At 43.0% G+C, this 22,873-nt stretch overlaps 1 long non-coding RNA gene across 9 annotated transcripts in view; it reads right to left on the bottom strand.

Moving 5' to 3' along the window:
* Positions 1-8,563, bottom strand: part of LOC144681001 (uncharacterized) — a 585,681-nt gene extending 577,118 nt beyond the window's left edge. For all 9 annotated transcript variants that reach the window (XR_013576664.1, XR_013576666.1, XR_013576663.1 and 6 more), the window contains exon 1: positions 8,266-8,563. This is a non-coding gene — a long non-coding RNA (uncharacterized LOC144681001). The remainder of the gene's footprint in view (positions 1-8,265) is intronic.
* Between the last annotated feature and the right edge of the window lie 14,310 nt (positions 8,564-22,873).

The raw sequence follows: 22,873 nt of genomic DNA on the forward strand, positions 1-22,873 counted from the left end.
GAAGAATTCCCCTGCTCCTCTTCAAAATAGTGCCATGGGATCATTTACACCCATGTGAGGGAAAAGGTTTCATATCTCATTTTTAAAAGCTGTACCTCTGACAGTGCAGCACTCCTCAGCACAGCACCAAGTGTCAGCCTAGATTTTGTGCTCAAGTCCCTGGAGCGGTTGAAGCCACAATCTTCTGACTCAGAGGCGAGAGTGCTACCAACTGAGCCACAGCTGACACCACAAAAAAGGAGAGTGAGCTAGCAAATGAACCATGTTGATGCTGTAAAGGTACACAGTTATCACATGGTGTGACTGGCCAGACATGCTGGATTTTTAAAATTCCCAATTCTGTGTCCGCAAAGATCAGGAGCACTGAAGCAGGGACCAGGCTTGAGCAGAAATCTTAATTTAGATGAGTTTGCAAAAAACGTCTCAACATTTTGCTTCTGCTGCTTAATTTGTTGTTCACCAAGTCCAAAGGACAGATTAAGTGAGTGCTGGAAAACCTTTCTTACTTACTGCAGTCTGTCTAGCATCAAATAAGGTTTTCCCTTTGCTCTCAATGGTGTTTCCTGTTCGGTGAGCTCAGCTATGCTGATTAACCACCAGAGGCCGCCAAATACTATTTGTCTGGTTGATTTTTCATCAACCTCCGGTGGGATTTTTGGCAACAACTAGTGGTCACAAACTCAGCAATACCCTATAAATACGCCTCAATTCTTAGAACACCGATCTCCTTCCAAATCAAGTTTCATGTTAATATGTGTGCAACAAGCAAAATAAAACCGAGTGTTTCAAAAAACATAAATGAGGAACTCCTACAGACTATTATACAGAAGAAGTCTTTTACTTCCTATTATTTGCTTCTACTTTAAACCAAGCGGCTATAGAAATAACAAGAATGTTGGCACAAATGCAGAACTCAGCACTTCTGAGATCCTACTTCTTCAGCACCATTACATGGCAGATGTATAAAATTGCCTGAGCAATTCAGAATCACAGTATCTGCATTTAATACTTTGCTCACTTTGAATTTTAACCTTAATCTAAGAAATACTAATTGAAAAGAATCAATGCCCTGATCTGCAGTCTGAGAAGTGATTTTTTTTTTAAATTCTGGAGCTAAACAGAAAAATAAGCAGCCAGTTTGCAATATTGTTCATTTTTGCATTTTTTATGGGAGACATGCTTTACCTGAATCAACTTTGTTAAAGTTTGGTTTTGTGGAACTACTGTGCCTGTAAAAAGTTTAATTACATCCTGTTGTCAATTCAACTCCGACATCATACCATTTGAAAATGGAAGCACCTGATTGGAGGATGAAGATTTGCATATCCAACCAGTCAGTCAGAACTAGAGATACAATTCTCTGATTGGGCTCTTAAATGTGAAAGAGAAGTCCTCTGTCTTCTGGTTACAGGGTAGAATCCAATTCTTCTCTAGGGTGTCAAAGGGCTTTCTCACACCAGCACTCTTAGCCTATTCAGCAACAAGCAACTCAGTAGGTGACTTGGGTCTCAGGTCTCAGCCAGGACACCAAGGTGTGCAAGACAAGAATAATTAATTTATAAGCAAAATACTGCGGATGCTGGAAATCTGAAACAAAAGCAAAAATAGCTGGAAAAACTCAGCAGGTCTGACAGCATCTGTGGAGAGGAACACAGTTATCGTTTCGAGTTAACTCCCTGGTTCCTCCTCATCCCATCACCGCACCATCCCCTCCCTCTCCCTCCACATCCCTACCTTTCTTCCTCTCCCCTTTACACTATCCAACTCCATTTTCCCTCTCCCATACTCCCTACTATACCTACGTTCCCTGCACCCTTCCCTCTCCCACCCACCTCCCTACCCTATCCACCCCCACTCTCTCCATGAGTTCCTCCTGAGCTGTCACCGAGCTGATTTAAGCATTGCTAACACTTGCCACTCCCTTACTAGTTCTGGAGAGCTCAGATTTCTTTTTAAACACAAGTGATTTTTATGTGAGAACTTTTAGATTTTTTAAATACTTCAGTAGTAAATTAAAAGAATTTTTTAAAAACTGCACTTGAAATATTCAAATAGGTTTGTCCCTGGGTGGTTTTTTAACTCACTCTATGCACTAGGTGGAATATATCAATAGGGTGTATCACTGTGACACACACAAACAAACACAGTGGTTACCTAGTTGAACAATGTGTGGAATGCATTACAGGGCCAAGAATTTGAATTAAGCAAAGTTACTGATTGTCTTAAAAACAAAAAGCTAAAAGCTACTGCAGATGCTGGAAATCCAAAACAAAAACAGAATTACCTGGAAAAACTCAGCAGGTCTGGCAGCATCGGTGGAGAAGAAATCCACCGATGCTGCCAGACCTGCTGAGTTTTTCCAGGTAATTCTGTTTTTGTTACTGATTGTCTTCCCTTTTTGCCTAGGTGATTCATGTTGAGGAACTTCAGGCGGCCTTAACGTCAGCTTCAAGTTTACTCAGCTACACACTAAACTGTATCTATTTCACCCTGCAAATTGACATTAGTTCTAATCTTAAATAAATGCAAAAAGCGCTGGAAAAACTCAACAGGTCTGGCAGCACCTGTAGAGAGAGAAGCAGGGTTAATGTTTCATGTTCAATATGACTCTTCTTCGGAACTGGAGTTTTAACCTTGTCTGTTGCCTCACCGAAGAGATCACATTGTTTTTCAGATGGGGGTGCAGAACGATGTTGCAAAAGACATTGCAATTGTGTGGGTCAGGCTGAGTGGACTAAAAGGATCCTTTCTTGTCTGCCTGTGTTTGTACTGTTCCCAATTACCTCTGAAAAGCATCGTGCACTGCAACAGCATGAGAAATGGCGAAATATATAAAAAACACAGACAGCCAGTATTTACTGCCCTTCCCGAACTGACCTTAAGAAGGTAGTGGTGAGCCACTTTTTTTTATACGGCTACAGTCTGTTTGATGAAGGTGGCCTCACAATGCTGCTAGGTAGAGATCTTGGGGATTTAGATCTAGCAACGATGAAGGAACAGTGGTAGCGAGAGAACCCTAAAACCATAGAGCCTGTTGGTGATGAACTGAGATCTGGACAGTTATAACATAATTTCTAAGCTCCGTTTGTAATCACTATAAAAAAGGGACTGCACTTGAGTCATAGGATGCACTTTAGGGGAAGCCTTTCAAACTGTTTCTGCGAGTTTCAGTCATGCCCAGTATTTCCCATTTACAGACGTGGCTTAAGCACTAAAAGGTTTACATATCCTTAAAGAGGAAATATTTTTGAGCCTACTTCCTTATGCTATTAGTTTCATCCCCACTCATTCTGAGAGACAGATTAAACATGAGGTGCCACCCCATCAAGGAAACAAGGGCAGATGTTTCTTTGGCAAACAGCCATCCGAGATATGTGCGCTCCTCTGATTCTGGCTTTTTGTGCATTCCCAATCATACTTGCTCCACCACTGGTGACCAACCCAAGCTCTGGAATTCCCTCCCTACACCTCTCCTGCTCACTTTTCTCCTTTAAGACACTCCTTAAAACCTCCTTCTTGGACCAAGCTTTTGGTCATCTGACCTAATAACTCCTTATGTACTTCGGCATCCTACTTTGTTTTATACAGCTCCTGTAATGCTCATTTGGAGAGCCGGTGCAGACATGATGGGCCGAATGGCCTCCTTCTGTGCCATTAAAATTCTGTGATTCTGTGAAGCGCCTTGGGACATTTCATTATGTTAAAGGTGCTACATTAATATGAGTTGCTGTTGTTAAAGTAAGTGCCCAATGAGGATCCTTTCCATGTTCCCAAGTTTCTTGGCATTGTGAACTGCAGTCACGTGTAAAGTAGGCATCCTGCAAAGGGCCCTTGACCAAATGAAAGAGTTGCCATAAATTGCTACTCTCCTCCCTTTCTTCAACAACATGCATCTTATTCTTTATTGGGATCTGGGTGTCACTGACAGGGTTATGCATCTCTAATCACCTTTGAGTGGTTTTGCTAGACCATTTCAGAGGGGAGTTAAGAGTCAACCACATTTCTGTGGGTCTGGAGTCACATATAGACCAGTCCAGGTGAGGACAGCAGATTTCCTTCCCTAAAGGACATTAGTGAACCCAATGGGTTTTCACAACAATCAATGATAGTTTCACAATCACTGAGACTTTCCTTTCCAGACATTAATTGAATTTAAATTCCACCAGATGCTATGGTGGGGTTTGAACCCATGTATCGGGATTACTAGTCCAGTGACATTACCACTACGCCATGACCGCTCCCTTAAATTTATTCCTGCCAACCACCTCAAATGTGCTTGAAACATTGTTTGTAATTTGTGACTTGCCAGTGACACCTGCACCCCAAGAATTAATTTTAAAAATAACATTATAGCCTGCTAATGTTGTAGTCGCAACCAGCTCATGAAGCCAAATCACTCAATGCTCATCCAATGATGACTATACGTCTTGAGAGCCATTCAATATGCACTAGATCATAACATGACCTGAAAATGGTGTTTCACACCATCCTTCTCTGAGAATGCAGGACGAATGCAGCACTCCCATGGATGAAATGCAATACATTCACACCCAGAATACTAAAATAATGAAAACACACCAGCTTACTGACAACAAACTTTTAATGGTTTATATCCTCCACTGTTGCCCTGGTGCCTTAAACTACTCTTAAGGATGCAAAAACAATGTAAGGCAAACCGTAGGATTCAGATTACATTATATTTCTACAAGAACAGTCCGAATTTAAAATGTAATATTTACTCGGAACCTGAATATGAAAAATTTGATGCACCAAAGGGAACTGTCTCGTTAAAAAAAAAATAGACATTCCCATAATGAATGGGGTTTCATGCACGCTGAATGGTTTTGCATGAAAAGCTATTTTTAATACAGATTTTAAAACTTTATGAATGTAGCTCTGAAGGCAACCACTTCCTCTCCAAAATGAAAGCAGCGGAGAAACCAGTTAGTTAGTTAGTTAGTTAGTTAACAGAGCTCACTGGAAATTTGAGATTAGTTTGGTTTTTTAAAGAAAAAAGAAAAAAATATATATATATAGTTTAAAACAATAGTGCGCACATCTATTTGGAATGACCATAGTTAAGAGATTTTACTTTCCTGGGTGCAGACTCTGATAGGTTAACTGCCAGTTTACAGTTGAACAGCATTAATCTAATGTGGGATCGTATTGCTCTCTCTCTCTCTCTCTCTCGCTATAGGATGGGCGGGGACTGTTACTCAGGTGCAACATTCTGAAAACTGAGACTAAAAACGGAACTGCCGATCGTTAGTAGTTAAGACGATTTTCACACCGCTTCGACCTCATTGACGAAGACATCCGAGAGAAAAGAAAAACTCGCTTGTGTGCATTGCGGGGCTTCAGAATTAGGGCACAGAGTCCCGTCCACCCCTTATAGGATACAAAACCCCTTTCAAGTCCAGATCCACCGCCAACTCCAAGCGCCGGTGAAGCAGAACATTAACACAGCCCCGAGCCTGTGACAGGGGGGTGTGGTTGATCGCAGACCTATTTAAAAAAAAAGTTAAACGCGCAGCATCAAATGGCTTCACTGGAATAGAACGAGCACCCTAGGGTACAGACGGTCAGAGCAAATCTCCTGATATTGCATTTGCAACACCCCCACCGCCACACCCACCCCAATCCCTTTTTTCCTGTCATGCAGTTAGGTGCCAGAGGATTTTTTTTTTGCCACGCTCAATCAAACGAGCCGTGTTTTTCAATACTAAACACCAATGAATACAATATGAAATGCATTGCTGAAAGATTCGCCCGTCACACGACCGGTCCAAAGATAATTGCAGCTAAGAAAGATGATGTTTACCCCTGTATCTAGGACCACTGCGGAATTCAATTATTCCTTAAACGCTCCCAAGGTTTCCATTTCTACTTATGCATCCAAAAGTGGTATGACTTAATGGGAAAAAAATCCAAGTCTTGTCTTCCCCTCTTGCTCAGAAACGAGAAAAAGACTCTCACTTCTGAGTCTTGCTGATGCTTCAAACCATATGGTTGCTTTTACAGTGCAAGCATCTTGGTGTGGGGGGGGGGGGGGGGGGTGGAGAGAAATGTATAAAATCTGCACGTGGCAAATTCTAAATGAAGTCTCTCCAATATTTTAGGTTTCTTTCCACCCACCGCTAAAAACATCAATTAAAAACAAATACCCTGCTGTGAATTTTTTAAAAAAACTTGAAACAAATATGTAGAAAAAGTATCTGCTCTGCCAAAGAATATTGAAATCACATTCCAAAATGGCTTAACTACTATGGGTTTAATATTGCTTAGTTACAGCCTTCCCTCCCACTCCCCACCCTTCTCTACTGCACCAGACACGGAACTACAAGGACACTACAAGGCGGTAACAGATGATATCACAAACTGCCAGAGTCAAACTCAAGTTTAAGGATGTCATCTGTCTCCATAAAGACCATAAGGCGTAGGAGCAGCAGTAGGCCATTCGGCCCATCAAGTCTGCTCCGCCATTCAATGAAATCATGGCTGATAATCCTCAACTCCACTTTCCTGCCTTTTCCCCATAACCCTTGATTCCCTTAATGATTAAAAATCTGTCTATCTCGGCCTTGAATATACTTAAGGACCCAGCCTCTGCAATCCTCTGTGGTAAAGAATTCCACAGATTCACTACCCTCTGAGAGGAGAAATTTCTCCTCATCTCTGTTTTAAAAGGGTGACCCCTTACTCTGAGATTATGCCCTCTGGTCCTAGACTCTCCCACAAGGAGAAACAACCTCTCAGCATCTACCCTGTCAAGCCCCCTAAGAATCTTATGCATTTCAATAAGGTCGCCTCTCATTCTTCTAAACTCCAATGAGTACAGGCCCAAGCTACTCAGCCTCTCCTCATAAGAAAACCCCTCCATCCCCGGGATCAACCTAGTGGACCTTCTCTGGACTGCCTCCAATGCCAGTATATCTTTTCTTAGATAAGGGGACCAAAACTGTTCACAGTATTCTATGAATAAATCCTTCCCAAGTTAATTATTTTGTTCCATGATCAAGGGAGCTGGTTGTATTGGAAACCAGCTCTCTGCTCTCAACCAATACCACTATTTAGCTAGTCTTGGAATTATGCCCAAGAACAACCTGGCCTCAGGGCCTGACTTTCATTTGTCCTACCCACCGTGGGACTAAATGCCCAGTTTCTGCTTCCCACTCCCCAAGTACAGTACAAATTTGCACAGAATACATTGTGTTGATTAAATGTATTACACAACCATCTTCATGCAACCTGAGTGCAATAGATATGACAGTGTTTCAGCTGCAGCCTGCTACTTTAAACAGTATTCTATAATCCCTGCACAGTTTCAGATCATCTCCCTGACAGAAAACCAATTCAAATTATTATGTTGTACTACGTGCCAGCTTTTGGTCTGAACTTTGCTTTAAAAAGTCTCTTAAGAAATGCACACAAGCTTCTCAGTCATGCAAGGAATGTAACCAAGGAATTACATAATGAAGTGTAATTTGTATATTTTAGGATTGGTAGAGTTAGTTGCAAATTTTAATTACAACCAGTTTTTGGTTCAGGCATTTTAGCAACATAAAGTGAAATTCTTTTAGAAGAAAATATCTTTTTTTTTCTTACATCTATAATTATCTAAAAAGCCATGGATAAAATCAACAGGCTTCAGCTCAATTTTTAAACCAGAAGAGCTGTTTATACTAAGCATTTGTTTCAGATTTGCTTAGAAAGCGCTTCACGGACGAAATTACAATCTGCTGCATGATAACCAGAAAGATGCTGACAATTTTTAGACTTAATTGACCCTGACCAATAAAATCGTGTTAGTTTTTTTTTTAATTCTTTGAATTTTCGTAAAAAAAAAGAAACAGGAAGCTTTGTTACAACTTCAATGCACTTACTGACTATACCACATACTTCCTCTATAGGAACTGTGAACCAGCAGATAAATTTCCCTCAATAATCTAATTCAATGACTACAGATTGAACATATGCATTAGATTCTCATAGCAAGCAGGTTGCAATTCATGCTGTACATACATATAGGAGCGATATATATAGAATATTACCTGCCAAAAACGTGTGGCTCTAATACCACAACATAAATGTAGGATTTAAGTGAAATTAATAGTTAATTATTGTGCCACCAACAATAATAGTGGATTTTAAATTGGTCGAAAATTATCAGTGCAAATTTATTGGCTGTATTACATGTCCAAAATAGAATAACGTAAATATAAATGTTCCAGGCAAATAGTAACATTGGAATATCTTGCCACTTACCATTGCAGGAACTTTTTCCTGCATGTTTTCTGAAGAGGCCAGTTCCCTTCAAATGACAGCTTGGCTCCTGTCAACCTGCTTGCACAAATTTAAGTCATCCCTTTCTCTCTTCTCCCACTACCCCAACCACCAGCCCCCCCTCCCCTCCCTCTCTCTCTCTGCCTTTTGAGAGATGTCCTTCTGGTCTTTTTCATTGTCGGACATGCCAGTCAGTTTGGTGTTGTATGTTGGTCTCTGAGCAGCAATTGCCTGTACTCACTCAATCAGTCAATCAGTCAGTCACAGGCTGCCTCTGCCTTTTGTGGTCACGCCCACCACCCCCCCGCCAACCCTAGCACGCGGGCTCGCGCCCTCGCCCCGGGTGCGCGCGTTGCTGCCCGAGCTACCGTAAACCTCAGAGTGCGAGAGAGCCTGCTGCACGTTGCAGCCTCGCCAGGATAAAGATAGAATTGGGCGGGGCCGGGGCGGGTTGTTTTTACATTGTAAGGTATGTGGGCTGTGGTTGCTGCAGCCTATGCCCGTCCCCGTTTAAGATGTAAAATAACTTATTTTGCACACCCCTCTGTGGCAACTGGTGTGTCCACCTGAGGTACCTAATTTGCATAGCAGATAATTGCATTTCTAAATGAGATTTTAGATATTCATCCATTACTGTACAATCCAAATACTGTGTAATAGTTAATAATTGAATCATTTCCCTGAACGGTGAGCTCCTTAAAGCCATATGCCAATGACTTGGAAATCTTTATCTCTGTGAGAACCTTTATAACAACAGGCTGCACATGAAGGTTATTAATCTTATCTGGCCAGTTCCCATCCTGTCGGAGTCCCTGCTCATCAGCACAGATCAGGGAGTGGGACCAGATAGAATCCTCTTTCAGAGAGCCAGTGCAGATGGGCCAAATGGCATCCTTCTGCACTGTAAAGATTCTGTGATTCTGATTCTGTGTGATTCAAGGCAATCCCACCATTTACAAGGCTGAAGTCAGGATTGTGATGGAACCACTCACTTGTGTGGAGCTGCAAGAACACTTAAGAAGTTTGACAAGGTGCAAGACAGAGCAGTTTGCTGAATTGGCACCCCTGCCACTGGGTAAATGCCTGCTCACTTCCACCATGACTGGCACACTTTGGCTGCAATATGTATCATCGACAGATGCACTGCAGCAACTCACCAACAGTATTTCAGCAGCACTTCTGAACCATGAAGCCTCTATCACAGATAAAATCAAGTATGTGGGAACACCATGACCTTCAAGTTTCCCTCCAAATCGTACACAGCTTGGACATTCCTTGTTGTCACCGGGTCTAAATCCATTAATTTACTAGCTAACAACACTTTAGGAGAACCTTCACCACATGGACTGCAAGAAAGCAGCATAATGCCAGCTACTCAAGGGCAATTAGGAATGGGAAATAAATGCTGGCCAATGTCAATGAATCTGGGGAACTTCAAGCCAGATATAGGACCACAGCAGAAGAAGACCTGCAGTTTGGTACCAAAATTCACTCTGACCATAAGGCTGTGGACCTGATTTTTTCTTTTAAATTTTGCCATTTCTCACACTGCTGCGATTCACGTTCTTTTCGGAGGTTAATGGGGATGTAGAGGAAAGGAAAAGGCCTTCTGGTCCATTCAGTCTGTCCTACACAACTGCAATGCTTTGTGCATCACAATTATGTGTATATACACTCCACACCCCAACTGAATATCATGTGATGATCTGGGGGAGGCAAAAGACCAGATTAAAACCAGGTCAAATTTAGTGGGGGCTGTTGCAGGGGGAGGGGAATGGAATTTGATGTTTAGTGCAGTGCTGGGTATGTTTGAGGCTGACATTAAGAAGGGTTAATTAATAATTAATTAGGGAACAGTGACCATAACATAATAGAATTCTTCATTAGGATGGAAAGTGAAGTAGTCTGATCCAAACCTAGGGTTTTGAATCCAAACATAGGAAATTACGAAAGTTTGAGTCATGAGTTGGCAAAGATAGATTGGGGAACTTCATAAAAAGGCATGACAGTAGATAGGAAATGGCTAATATTTAAGGATCGAATGTATGCATTGCAACAGTTATACATTCCTTTCTGGCACAAAAGCAGAACAAGAAAAACAATCCAACCATGGCTAACAAAAGAAATTAAGGATAGTATTCGACCCAAAGTGTAGTCATATAAAGTTGCTAGAAAAAGTAGCAAGCCTGAGGGTTGGAGCAGTTTAAAATTCAGCAAAGGAGGACCAAGAGATTGATGAAGATGGGAAAAATACAGCATACTTGCAAGGAACATAAAGCGGACTGTAAAAACTTCTATAAATATGTAGAAAGAAAATGCAGTCCCTTACAGTCTAAATTGGGAGAATTTATAGGAGAGAACAAGGAAATGGCAGAACAATTAAACAACTGCTTTAGTTCTGTCTTCATGGAGGAAGACACAAATAACTTCGCAGAAATGCTAGGGAACCAAGGGTCTAGTGAGAAGAATGAATTGAAGGAAATGAGTATTACTAAAAAAATAGTGCTGGAGAAATTAATGGGACTGAAAGCCAATAAATCCCCAGGGCCTGATAATCTACATCCCAGGGTACTAAAGGAAGTGGCTATGGAAATAGTGGATGTGCTGGTTTTCATCTTCCAAAATTCTATAGATTCTGGAACAGTCCCAGCAGATTGGAGGGTGCCAAATGTAAGTTGGCTATTTAAAAAAAGGTGGGAGGGAGAAAACAGCCAATTACAGACCAATTAGCCTATTCCAGGTGTGGTCTCACCAAGGCCCTGTACAGCTGCATTAATACATCCTTGCTCCTGTACACAAGTCCTCTTGTAATGAAGGCCAACATAACATTTGTCTTCTTAACTGCTTGCTGCACCTGCATGCTTGATTTCAATGATTGCTGTACAAAGACATGCAGGTCCCTTTGCACATCAACATTTCCCAATCTATCACCATTTAAATAATACTCTGCCATTCTGTTTTTCCTACCGAAGTGGATAACTTCACACTTATCCATGTTATACTGCATCTGCGATGTATTTGCTCAACTTGTCTAAATCGCCTTGAAGCCTTTTAACATACTCCTCAACACTCACATTCCCACCAAGTTTTGTGTCATCAACAACCTTGGAAATATTACATTTGGTTCCCTCATCCAAACCATTGATATATATTGTTAATAGTTGAGGCCCAAGCATTGACCCCTGCAGTACACATTAGTCACCGCCTGCTACTCCAAAAAAGACCCATATATCCCCACTCTCTGTTTCTGACTGCGAATCAATTCTCAATCCATGCCAATATATTATCCCTAATCCCATATACTTTAATTTTGCACACTAGCCTCTTATGTGGGACTTTATCAAAAGCTTTCTGAAAATTCAAATGCACCACATCCATTGATTCTCCCTTATCTATTCTGCTAGTTACCTCCTCACAAAACTCCAATAGGCTTGTCAAACATGATTTCCCTTTCATAAATCCATGTTGACATTGTCTAATCCCATTGATATTTTCTAAGTGTCCTGTTATCCCATCCTTTATAATAGACTCTAGCATTTTCCCTGTTACTGATGTTAGTATTATGTGCAGTTTTGGTCTCACCTTAGAAAGGAAATACTTGCCATAGAGGGAGTGCAGCAAAGATTCACCAGACTGATCCCTGGGATGGCAGGATTGTCAAATGAGGAAAGATCGGGTCAACTAGGCCTGTATTCACTGGAGTTTAGAAGAATGAGAGGGGATCGCATTGAAACAAATAAAATTCTGACAGGGCTGAACAGACTCAATGCAGGAATAATGATTCCTCTGGCCGGGGGTTCACAGTCTCAGGATACGGGGTAGGCCATTTAGGACTGAGATGAGGAGAAACTTCTTCACTCAGAGGATGCTAGACCTGTGGAATTCTGTACCACAAAAGGCTGTGGAGGCCAAGTCACTGAATATATTTAAGAAGGAACTAAATAGATTTCTAGGCTCTAAGGGTGTCAATGGGGTATGGGGAGAGAGTGGGAGTATGGTGTTGAGATAGAGGATCAGCCATGATCATATTGAATGGCGGAGCAGGACCGAAGGGCCGAATGATCTACTCCTGCTTCTATTTTCTATCTTTCTATGTTTTACTGTCACCTTCACCACATGGAATGCAGGGTTAGGTCATGTAGGCAGCCCACCACCAGCTCCCCAAAGACAACCAGGGATGGACAATAGGAACAGCCTTGCTGGTGTCGTCCACATTCTGAGAATAAATAATTTTTAAAATTAGGGCCTGGATCTTTGGTGCCTTTTACTGACAGTGCGGTCACTGCTGAGTATGTCTTTATTTTTGAAGAATGACATTGTGGCCTCAACAGAGGTTGTGGGTCAGCAGCAAACCCCTTCATATGCATCCCATAGCCAGCATCCCTGTTACTAGAGGTGTGATTCAGGCACCCAGCACAGTGAAGGTGCTGTACACTACAAAAAAGCATCTACCAGACAGAAGGGTGCTGGAGGCCACCAGCAATGGGACCAAGAAGTCCTTACTACAAGCAGAATTTTCAGAGTCCAGGAGGATCGATCCCCATAAGCGCCATTCAACTATACATCTGTTTTCACCATCCATATTGGCTGTTGATGCTTTGGCGGGCTTCCAGGAGGCCAGGAGAGTTGGAACTGCAGCTCCTTTCCCATCAATGGGTTTGTTTTGTGTGAATGGTAGTTTCACTCATTGTGACCATTCCACAAACTTTCCAGCAGAGTTACGGTAGGTGCTTAGCAAAGCATGTGGATAGCCTATATTTTGCTGAAAAATGCCATAACTATCTCAGAAAATAACCATTTCTAATCTGTATATTATACAATGCTATCTATAGGACACACTGCAGCAACTCAGTAAGACTTCTTCGGCAGCATTTCCCAAACCCGCGACCCCCTAACAACCTAGAAGAACAAGGACAGCAGCTGCATGGGAACACCATCAGCTGCAGATTCCCTTCCAAATCACAAACTAACTGACTTGGAAGCATCTCACCACTCCTTCAGCGGTGCTGGATCAAAATCCTAGAACTCTCAGTCGAACAGCATTGTTGGAGTATTGGCCTTGCGGACTGCAGTGGTTCAAGAAGGAGGCTCACTGCTACCTTTCCAAGGGTAGGTTAGGATGAGCAATAAATGCTGGCCTTGCCAACAACACCCATAACCCTGATGAATTAGGACACTGACATTTCCCTGACTAGAAAACTAAATAGTCTCAGCAAGATGACCTCATACTTACACTCTACTGATTTGTTTATAGTGCTGCATCTTGAGTACTAAATTTGGTCTAGTCACAGCAATACATGAGAAACATCTAAGCCTTGGAAGTGGTGTGAGAAAGACCTTGAGGTTGACCCATAATGTCAGATGATATACTAACGTGGAACAGTTAGAAAAAAAAACTGGACTGTTCAGCTCGAAACACAACAAATGATCGTGAAGTTGTGTAAAAAATTACTCAGTTCAAGTTAAGAACAGGAGATGGGTCAGAAGTACTAAAGAGTAAAAAGCAAGTTTAGGACTGATGTCAGGAGGCACTTAACACTTGGAATAATTTTCTGGGCGGGGCAGTGAAACAAAAAGCCTGGAGTCATTCAAGAAACTGAGCTGCTATGATGGATAGTGGGTGGAATTTTAGGTTTCTGTGAAAAGATGAGCTAGGCACATTAACTGATTTCTCACATCTGGACTAAATAAAAGTTGGAAAAATGTGACAAATCTAGTTCATATTGCTTCTAAATCTTTCATAAACTGCTTTTAGAGTTCACCAGTCACTATTAATTTATTGGAAACCACATTTTACAAAATATAGTCCACAACTTCAAAAGGGGGTTTACTTAATCTGTTTCATAGCTGTTGTCTTTTACTTAAGTTGATGATAGTCCCTTAATAGTGGATAGAATATGGGTTGGAAACTCAGCTCTGCATCAAATAAGACATTGAGAATTCCCACAGCTGCGTATAGGATCATAGAATGATACAGCACACAGGAGATCGTTCAGTCCATCATGCCCGATCTGGCTCTTTAGTAGAGCTATCCATAAGACCATAAGACATAGGAGCAGAAATTAGGCTATTTGGCCCATCGAGTCTGCTCCGCCATTCAATCATGGCTGATAAGTTTCTCAACCCCATTCTCCCGCCTTCTCCCCGTAACCTTTGATCCCCTTACCAATCAAGAACCTATCTATCTCCGTCTTAAATACACTCAATGACCTGGCCTCCACAACCTTCTGTGGCAATTAATTCCATAGATTCACCACTCTCTGGCTAAAGAAGTTTCTCCTCATCTCTGTTCTAAAATGTCTTCCCTTTACTCTGAGGCTGTGCCCTCGGGTCCTAGTCTCTCCTACTAATGGAAACATCTTCCCCACGTCCACTCTATCCAGGCCTTTCAGTATTCTGTAAGTTTCAATCAGATCCCCCCTCATCCTTCTAAACTCCATCGAGTATAGACCCAGAGTCCTCAAACGTTCCTCATATGTTAAGCCTTTCATTCCTGGGATCGCTCTCGTGAACCTTCTCTGGACCCTCTCCAGGGCCAGCACATCCTTCCTGAAATACGGGGCCCAAAATTGCTCACAATATTCTAAATGTGGTCTGACCAGAGCCTTATAAAGCCTCAGCAGCACATCCCTGCTTTTATATTCTAGTCCTCCCGAAATAAATGCCAATATTGCATTTGCCTTCCTAACTACCGACTCAACCTGCAAGTTAACCTTAAGAGAATCCTGGACTAGGACTCCCAAGTCCCTTTGCACTCCAGATTTCTGAATTCTCTCCCCATTTATAAAAGCAAAAAACAGTGGATGCTGGAAACCCAAAACAAAAACAAAAACAAAAATACCTGGAAAAACTCAGCAGGTCCGACAGCACGTGCGGAGAGGAACACAGCCAATGCCCCGAGTCCGCACGACTCTTCATATGGACTCGAAACGTCAACCGTGCTCCTCTCCACAGACGCCGCCAAACCCGCCGAGCCCCTCCAGGCATCTTCATTTCTGTTTTTGTCTCGGAGACAGTATATGCTTTGGTTATAGCCAATAAAGGGATGATCATTAGGTACTTACTTCGGTTTAGATATAAATTTTTCTTCAACCATTATCCCCTATCCAAATTAAAAATGTAATTCTTTAACTATTTTAAAAAATGTTTTCCACCGCTCGCTCTACAAGCTAATCAGCTGAATTGGGCAATCAGTGTGACAGAGGACTAAAGAATGCTGGAAAACTTCATCTCATCTGGAAAGCAAGCACAGCAAACAAAAGATGCGTCAAGTCAGCAAGAAGCTGGGATATAAGTGTACAAGATTTGAAGAGAAGTTTTCTGGGGTGCTGTTTTGCGATCCATGCAAGCAGGTTTAGCTGATTCTCTGAACACAATATTTAGAAGACCTGTGGTATCCTGCAATACTATTGATATTGGAAAAATATTCGAGTATGTCTTTGGGAAAGGAAAAACTTGTCCAACAAAAAGGGGATTTCAAATAGCTACCACCAAATGGTGAATGAATTCAATGAGATTTTTGTATCACTCCTTAACCTGCGTTGATCTTAGATTTTCAGCTAGCGCAGCTCGTTTGAAACATTTCAAAGGAAAACCTTACTTTAAAAAAGCCTTATGTACACAGAGGCATTGAGGTTAGGGTGTCAATGTTGGTCAGTGAAGAGTGAAGGAGGATTGGTGAGGGAATGGATACAGTCATGGGTGATTACAGAAGTTAAGAGGGTGTAAGACTGGGAAAAGGAGCATTGGAGTAACTCAAGTCCAGATAAGGATGTCAAAGGAAAATGGGTTGAGGTCAGGGCAGAGACGAGCAATATTACCAAGGCTATAGTTAAGCATCTTTGCAATGTAAAGGATATGGGTTGGAAGCTCAGTTCAAACCGAGTCAAGAGCCAAAAATGTTTGTTTTGATCCCAATATTTAGCTGGAGGAAACTGGCTCATCCAAGGCTAGATGCTGGATAAGCAGTTTGACAGCAGAAGCAGTTGAGCTTGGTATGTGTAATTGTGGAAGTACATATTGCCAGGGAGAGCCATGCAGACATGGAAGATGTGGGGGCTGCGGGGTGGCAGCAGTGCAAGGATGAACCCTCGAGAGATTCGCAGGTAACAGGAAGGTTAACTGGAGAGGCTGTAACTACATTTAGATAGGTGCAAATGGAGTCAAACCAAGGTAACCCCCTCAAAGGTGGGAAACTGAGGAGTTATTGCTGGAGCATAGTGTGGTTAAATGCAGTGAAGTTAGCAGAAAAGTTGAGGGGGATAATACACCATTGTCATAGTCACAGAAAATAATATTTGTAGCTTTGTTTAGGGCCATTTTGGTGCTTTGAGGGGGATGGAAAGAGTAGAATATCAAAATTATTACAGCAAGGAAAACTGCTTTTCAGCCCCTCAAACCAGTGCTAACTCTGAGCAATTTAGGTAATCCCATTCCCTTTCTCCTTCCCTGTAAACTGCAAATTTGTTCTCTTCAGGTGCTTATCCATTTCTCTATTGAAAGCCACAATTAAATCAAATTAGCCCCAATGCTTTTCTCTATATCTTTATAAATTTTTCTCTTCAGGTACTTACATTGCTGAAAAGAGAGACATGTTACCAAAGCTTTTCATCTTAAACTCATCAGAATAAATACAAGAGTGCCAAATTTCAAACAATTATAACAATTTATACTACAGGAGAAAAGTATGCTAATTGGTTTGCAAGCTGACTCTGATTGGACAAGGTGTTGCCATGGAGAAACAGGGAAATAAGCTCCCAGGTAATTCATAAAATTTTAAGGCTTCAACATAATCCTTTTGTTTGCAGGGAATGGATCCCTCCATATAAATGTATGTCACTTTTAGCAGTGATAAATGAGCCACATTATGTGTTCAACTGATTATCTTAAGTTGGTTCTTAGTGTAAATATTAGCGCACTCAGGATTGTTCAGCAAGTGCTCCCAATCGCAGAATCGCTTCTAACAGTAGACATTTTCTTTTGGGTTTTGAAAACGTGGGCTGGTTGAGTACAATCTATACTCTGCCTATTATGAACAATCAAAGGAACATGTTGTTTGATTCAATCAGCCAATTGCTGGGATGTACGACCTACGTGTTTAGCATCGCACTGGCACTGAAAATCATATATGAATTGCAATTTCTTCCTCCCTTTCTTTTTTTTTCTTTCTTGCTTTCCTCTCCAGGAGAACATCCCCAGCCTCTCCAATCTCTCCATATAACTGAAGTCCCGCTGGTATCATTCTATGCCTCCTTTGACCTAAGAAAGTGGAGTTCTCCATTCAGCTGCTTCAGGTCTTTAAGAACTACAGTGGCATGCCAGCTCCTGCTTCTTAAAGAGTGAGTCGCCAATCTTAGACACCACTTGTGCCTGCAGCTTTCCAACGCTATGAAAGCCATGCTGAACCTATAGACTTGGCTGAGTTCAGCACTGATCACCTTGGGCAGATTTCAATCCTGCACCACCCAATTTCCACCTGTTCGAAGCTGCTGTTAAAAGAATTGACTCCTTATTAAGTTAAAGGCACTATGGGCAGAATTTTACGGCCCCGTTTCAGCGGGGACGGGGCCGTAAAATGCGGCAGGCCGTTATAAATCCCATTGACGACAGCGGGAACATAAAATGTGCAGCCAAACTGTTGTAAAATTCTGCCCTATATGTAAATAAGTGGCTTTTACTACTACATTATTTATAATCGAGCATTTAATCCAAATTGGTTGCTGTGACAACCGGCCTGAATCAGGCCTAATGTACATCTGTTAGTAGCCTGTGGGATGGGTGCTGTGGATCAAATTTGAATCTTACTTAACTGTTGTGAATCACTCCATTTAGCTATCACAAGCTTGCACTCAATGCTCCATTCAAGCCTGGCTGCAGAAAGTGGAAGCTTGACTTGGTGTGCAATCATATGAAGACTGCAAGACAATATCTTTTAATGTTCTTATTCCATTTTCCCAAGTTTACTGCTCATTCTTTCTTCTTTTCTGAACTCCTTCGGGCTCCCTCCCAACCAGTGTGCACCAATGCTTGAGTGAGAGAATGCGCAAATGACCTCACAAATTAATTCATCCCTGGCACAAAAAGGTATGAGAGAGTCAACAGGGACATTGGCCTAATATTTTGTTTGCCCCTGCAACATTGAAAATACAGTACGAATGGTATTTAAACATTCACTTAGTCGTACAGAACTAATATTGCTGAAAAGAGAGACATGTCGCTGAAGCTTTTCATCCTGCACTCGTCAGGACAAACACAAGAATGCCAAATTTCAAATGCTCACAATGGTTTATACTAAGGGAGAAAAGGGTGCTGATTGGTCAGCAGTCAAATCTGATTGGCCAAGGCATTTCCATGGGGCGGGACAATGGCTATCCTGATCAGATCATTGCTCACTGTGTATCGCACAATGGACCAAAGGCTGCCACTTTCAGGCCTGAAAAGTGCCCCGTGGATCTCAAATTGCCCTGGAAAGGCAAAGTATCCCAAAAATTTGAACACCAATATTTAGAAAGCAAGTTCATGCTGCTACTATGCAGTGGCACCAATGGGATGTTGCCGTCAGTCCAAAAAGACATTCTCCCTACCACAGAATTGAACGCCATCATGTGCGAATTTCAGTGCCAGTGCGATACCAGATAGGTATGCCATTCATCCCAATAATTGGCTGGTTCAATCGAACAGCATGTTCCTTTGGTTGTTCATAATAGGCACAGACCATACTCAACCACTTACAAAATCTAAAACATAACATCTACTGTTAGATGTGATTCTGTAATTGGGCAGCACTTGCTGGACAATCCTGAGTGTGCTAATAGCTATACTAACAACCAATTTAAGATAATCAGTTGAGCTCATAATGTGGTTCACTTAAGCTTGCTAGAAGCGATGTATATTCATATGTAGGGCCCTGTTACCTGCAAACAAAAGGAATATGTTCAAGCCTTGCATCTTTTCTGAATTACCTGGGAGCTTAGGGAGCCTATAATTGTCTTCTCTATGACAATGCCTTGACCAGAGTCGACTTGCCAGTCAATCAGCACCCTTTTCTCCTGTGGTATAAATTGTTGCGACTGTTTGAAATTTAGCATTCTTATATTTATTTTAATCTTTCAGGGGATGTGGCCGTTGCTGGCTAGGCCAGCAATTACTGCCCATCCCTAATTGCCCTTGAGAAGGTGGTGGTGAGCTGCCTTCTTGAACCGCTGCAGTCCATGTGGTGTAGGTACATCCACTGTGCTATTAGGGAGGGAGTTCCAGGATTTTGACCCAGCGATGGTGAAGGAATGGCGATATAGTTCCAAGTCAGAATGATGTGTGTCTTGGAGGGGAACTTGCAGGTGGTGGTGTTCCTGATGAATTCAAGACAAGAAGCATCAACAACATGTCTCTCTTTTCAGCAATATGCAAATGATGCTCCTGCAAAAATATAAAATGATGCAGAATAATAAATAACAAATCCACACCAAGAAGGACAAGGGCAGCAGATAAACAGGAACACCGCCACCTCCAAGTTCAATGTTCCCTCTGATTTTTTCTTTGTGGTGCCCCGTCTGTCTATTGTGCATTGTGGCACATTCCTACTTGATGCACGGCTGCACGTAAATGCGCAACTTAGCGGGAACATTGTTCAAGTTCCCCTCCAGATCTCACACCCTCCCAATTTAGATGTATATCATTCTTCCCAAAAAGCAGTGGGGGCTAGGTCATTGAGTATATTCAAGGCTGAGTTAGATTTTTGATCTACGAGGGAGTCAAGGATTATGGGGGATTCAGCAGGAAAATGGAGTTAAGGCCACAATCAGATCAGCCATGATCTTACTGAATGGCGGAGCAGGCTTGAGAGGCCAAATGGCCTACTCCTGCTCCTATTTCTTATGTTCTTATGTTCTTCATTATCACTGGAACTCTCCACTTAACACCACAGTGGGAGCAACACAGTGTTGAACACCTTCAACACATGGACTGCAGCAGTTCAAGAAAAAGGTTTGGCTGCACATTTTCAAGGGCAATTAGGGATGGATAATAAACTTGGACCTTACTAGCAATGCCCACGTCCAGAGAATTAATTAATTAAAAAATGAAGGAAAGTGTAAGCGTGTTTGGGAGGGGCTGGTTACTTTGGGCCTATGTCTCCTAAAGCTGTCCACCGCAGGGATTTCCTCATGTTATATTTGGTTCTGTTGTAGAATTCTAATTGATAGAGATTGAATACAATATTTAGGTAACAACTCTCTTATCATCGTATCGTGGTACTATGCCATAATGGTAGTAGGAAAACTAGATTGATCATAGGGCGGGATTTTCCCTCCATTGCACAAAATGTGGGAGCAGGCATGAGAAATGGCGTTCTGCCCACCAGCCAAAATGGCAAGCTTTCACGTTGTATCATCCACTCCCCGCCACTTTAATTATGCACGCACGTAAAACACGCCAGATCGCTGGCGGGCGGCCTCTGATTCTCCCGCCCCACCGTCAGCTCATCGCTTCCTCACTCCGGCGCCATATTTAAAGTGCAGCCGTGCACGGCCTTCTCAATGCTTGCAGCCCAGGGCTGTACCACTGAAGAGGTGGCCCTGAAGCCCAAGAAGACAGCAGCCCCCATATTCGCCGATGCCTCACTGGAACGCCTGATGGACGCAGTCAACACCCGCCACGATGTCCTCTACCCCAGAGCCGCAGGAGGTCCAGCGAGCTCACCAATCTGGCTTGGGAAGCAGTGGCGGTGGTCGGTGGTCAGTGGTCAGTGGTCAGTGCCAACACTTTTCAGAAGAGGTCAGCCCCCAGTCCAGGAAGAAGATGAGTGATCTCATCTATGCCACCAGGGTAAGTCAATCGTTCCATCACTCTCAACTCACACACTCACAAGCCTATCACACATTCATTGGCATCTCACTCACTGCCAGCTCAAGGATATCACCGCTCACTCTCTCACACGCACCTTCACACCTCCCTCTGGCCTCATCTCCTATGGAGCTTGTGACCTCATCCCGTCTAAGGCTCCACTCACCACCCACACATGCCAGGCATCCTTGTCATCTGCCCTGGAATGCGTCTTACTCACACTCTCTCCTTCTGTCTTTGTGCAGGACAAGCTTGCTTATAATAAAAGAGAGAGGTCCCAGGCCGGGGATGCAATGCCCGGCATCAAGGTCCTCACAGAGTTTGAGAATCGAGCCATCGAGGTGGCAGCAGAGGACATCAATCGTGCCTGTGCCAAAGATGAAGTTGGCAGCACACACCCATTTGAGGATCCTGCACCAGCTCATCCCTCAGATATCCATACTGTAAGCCCCGAATTCACCTCGGATGAGTAGCCAGAGGAGAACACCATGGAAGACCCATCACGGCGCTCACCCACACCCTCCACCTGCGCAGAGACACACACCTCGGTGGGACCTGGTACTAGAGCAGGCTCAGAGTCACGATCTAGTGAGCACAGCGCACAATCTGGTCCACAGCAGGAGGAGGCAGGGACATCTGAGGTCACTAGCACTCAGAGGACTGCTGGAGGCGACAATTCTGCTGAGTCCAAGTCAGATGGGGAGCCTCTGGACTTGGTCTTAAATCAGTTGTTGGAGCTGTACCGACAGTCAAGGGAATATCAGGAAGGGATGTCACTTGCATTCATTAGATTGCAACGTATGATGGAAGAGTCCGTCCACATTCAGTCTGAGATGATAGCACCAGCTTGCAAACGCACTAAGGTCAACACTGGGGAGGTGGAAGCTGCATGGAGACCTTGGTCCAGGACATTGGTCCTGCACTGTTGCTGGAGCAGCACTTCATCACTGTAGCCCTTGATGGCATCCATCAGTGACTACACGAGAGGGGTGTAAGGCACCTTGATCTCACTCCAACTGCCCCTTCTCCTCAAGGAGTCAACCAAGGGCCCTAGGACACCCATAGGGTGGAGGATCAGCAGGTGCACACCCTAGGGACATCCACCCATGTGACTCCGGTCTCTCCAGCTGATCCAAATCCCCTCTTCCTGTGACCCCATCACCTCCAGCTCCTCAGGTCAAGGAGGGTGCACCTGCACCACAGCAGAACACCCAAAGCAGGCCGGGGCCTTCCAGATCTCTGACCTCCAGAGGACACCCGCCAAAGTCATCACAGACAGAGCCTAGCAGTCAGCAGGCTGCCTCCACCTCTGCTGTGGATGTCGGGAAAGCACCAAGACGTAGCTCTAGGGTTAGGAAAGTTCAAAAGATTGAGGAGCACAACGGTGGCACGTGTGTTCATAACATGTATGTAACGTTCATAAATGTAAATAGAATCACACCCATTTCACATCTGCTCTTGTGTATGCATGCTTTTTATGACCAACTGTGTTGCAGTCAAACAGGTGTGATACCATGGTGCCTCCCCCCACTTATTGCAGATGTCGCTATCCTGGGCCTCTCATCTATGTAGTTGTTGTAGGGTGGCTGAGTTGTGCTATTAACGATAGGGTTGATCTGCAGATACTTCTCGGGTGAAAACATTAGGTTTATTTACAATATACTCAGTAGTAACTACACGTGTGCTTTCAACTCCAACTCTGTCTCTACACTGACTGCTGAGATAGCCCATGCTACTCTCCTATTGGTTA

This window comes from Cetorhinus maximus, chromosome 5 (assembly GCF_964194155.1).
Source record: "Cetorhinus maximus chromosome 5, sCetMax3.hap1.1, whole genome shotgun sequence".
Taxonomy (NCBI): domain Eukaryota; kingdom Metazoa; phylum Chordata; class Chondrichthyes; order Lamniformes; family Cetorhinidae; genus Cetorhinus; species Cetorhinus maximus.